Source organism: Nestor notabilis, unplaced genomic scaffold, assembly GCF_000696875.1.
Source record: "Nestor notabilis isolate BGI_N333 unplaced genomic scaffold, ASM69687v1 scaffold3608, whole genome shotgun sequence".
NCBI classification, from domain to species: Eukaryota; Metazoa; Chordata; class Aves; order Psittaciformes; family Psittacidae; genus Nestor; species Nestor notabilis.
The window spans coordinates 6,022-7,824 of NW_009941360.1; the positions used below are offsets into that span (position 1 = coordinate 6,022).

Sequence of the window (1,803 nt, forward strand, 5' to 3'; positions counted from 1 at the left end):
TGTTGCAGTCTTAAAACATATTCTGTTTTCATAGCCTATTTTTTTTGTGTGTGTGTTTGAAAGTTTGACCACAGTTATCTGACTGTATCTGATTGTTCTTTAATATTGGATGGAAGTGTCCATATTTTAGCCAAGGCACCAAGAGCTTAAATCATCTTCTAAAGGAAGCTTACAAAAATGTATTGGTGGTGATAGTTTTTAAAAGGCTGCCATTGTTCTAACTCATGTTTTGGCAAATGCAATTTCATTCATGCTTTATTACTTGAGTGCAGTACTAACACCTGTCTGAACGAATTTTAGTAAGTCTTTTTACCTGTAACTCTGTCAGGGTTCTTTAAGAGCCATAGATGAGAGATGGTAGGTTTTTGTGGAATTTTGAAGTATTGTTATGGAGGTTGTTTATATCTAGTGATGTCAAATAAGCTCAGGATAAACCTAGTTTGTGTAAAACAAACAAATGAAACCAAACAGAATGGCTCAACAATTCTCTTATCATTGTTTAGAAGGAATATCCTTTCAGGTGTTTGAAACAGTGATTTCTAAACTTTAGCCTCTTCTTTAGAGATGTCATTGGGGTTTGGTTTCTTTTTCTTCTTTTGTTTGGGTTTGAGTTCCCCCCCTCCCCTCCCCTGTTTGGATTATGCATCAAAATAAAGCACACTTTTAATAATAATGTCAGTATGCTACGCAAGGTTTGTAAGAGTACAGCCTTTCTAAAGTGTCAGGGTAAGAGAGTATGTCTTTAATATAGGAAAATACAAAACTCATTTAGTGTTCCTTATGCTTCTCTGTAGTTAAAATTACTAATTTTACATTTTTATGAGCAGCAAGCATGAGAGGTATAAACTTCCGTGGAAATACTACACTTGGATGTTGGAATCTAAACTTTGTTTAGGAGTAATGGAATTGTAGCTCAACACACAAAAGAGAATGGGTTATATATTGCTGTTTTCTGTTTGTGTGTGTTCCAGGGGTCCATTCAGTGTTGTGCGGCGATGTATCAACAGGGAAACAGGGCAACAGTTTGCTGTAAAGATTGTCGATGTAGCAAAATTTACTTCAAGTCCTGGATTAAGCACAGAAGGTAAGGACAAGCAATTTAACAAATTCTAAGCAAACAGATTTTAATTTTTTTTTTATTTGTCAATCTTTTCTATGTTTGTGTGCTTTGTAAAATCCTTTCTGGTTTATATCTTGTAGAAGCTTTAAAGCAAGATCTTATATTGCAAATATAATGTAGTGCATGCATTTGTAATATTTAGTACAATGACTGTTCAGTTGCAATAATAAATATTGGAAATAAAATAGGAGGTTATACTAATGCTAAGCCATTGCTATTTCTGTTTGAATCTTTTTAAGAATGAGAATTTCTTAAACATAAGAATATTCTGAGTCAAAAAAAGCATACAAAGGAAGTAAAGTAAGAACACATAGGTTTTGTTTTGATTAGTGTAAATTTAGCAAGTAATTTGCTACAAAATGGGTGAAGATTTGCAATTCAGCTGTATAAAATTATATTAAAAAACTATACATTTTTCATATAGCCAGGATTTCAAAACAATGCCACAGAACTGCTACAGTATAAATAAAAGGCTGATTTTCTAAGTTGAATATACAGCCCGTGTGTGCATAGAGTGCTTCTTTTACCCTGTATCAAAAAGAGTATGGTAACTGGGTGACAATCATTGTGTATTCCATATCCAGTATATTTTTTCCAGAGATCATATTCTTTTGTACAGTAGCTGTTTTTGAGGATTCCACTTGTGCCATCTAAGTCCTTATGACTTAGTCCCAGGTTCAGCA

The 1,803-nt window shown here is 33.4% G+C and overlaps 1 protein-coding gene across 1 annotated transcript in view; it reads left to right on the top strand.

The window, feature by feature from the left end:
• Window positions 1–951: 951 nt before the first annotated feature.
• The window catches only part of CASK (calcium/calmodulin-dependent serine protein kinase (MAGUK family)), a gene marked incomplete at its 3' end in the record, with an annotated part of 84,323 nt that continues 83,471 nt past the window's right edge, over window positions 952–1,803 (top strand). Inside the window, exon 1 of the mRNA XM_010020835.1 lies at window positions 952–1,084. The remainder of the gene's footprint in view (window positions 1,085–1,803) is intronic.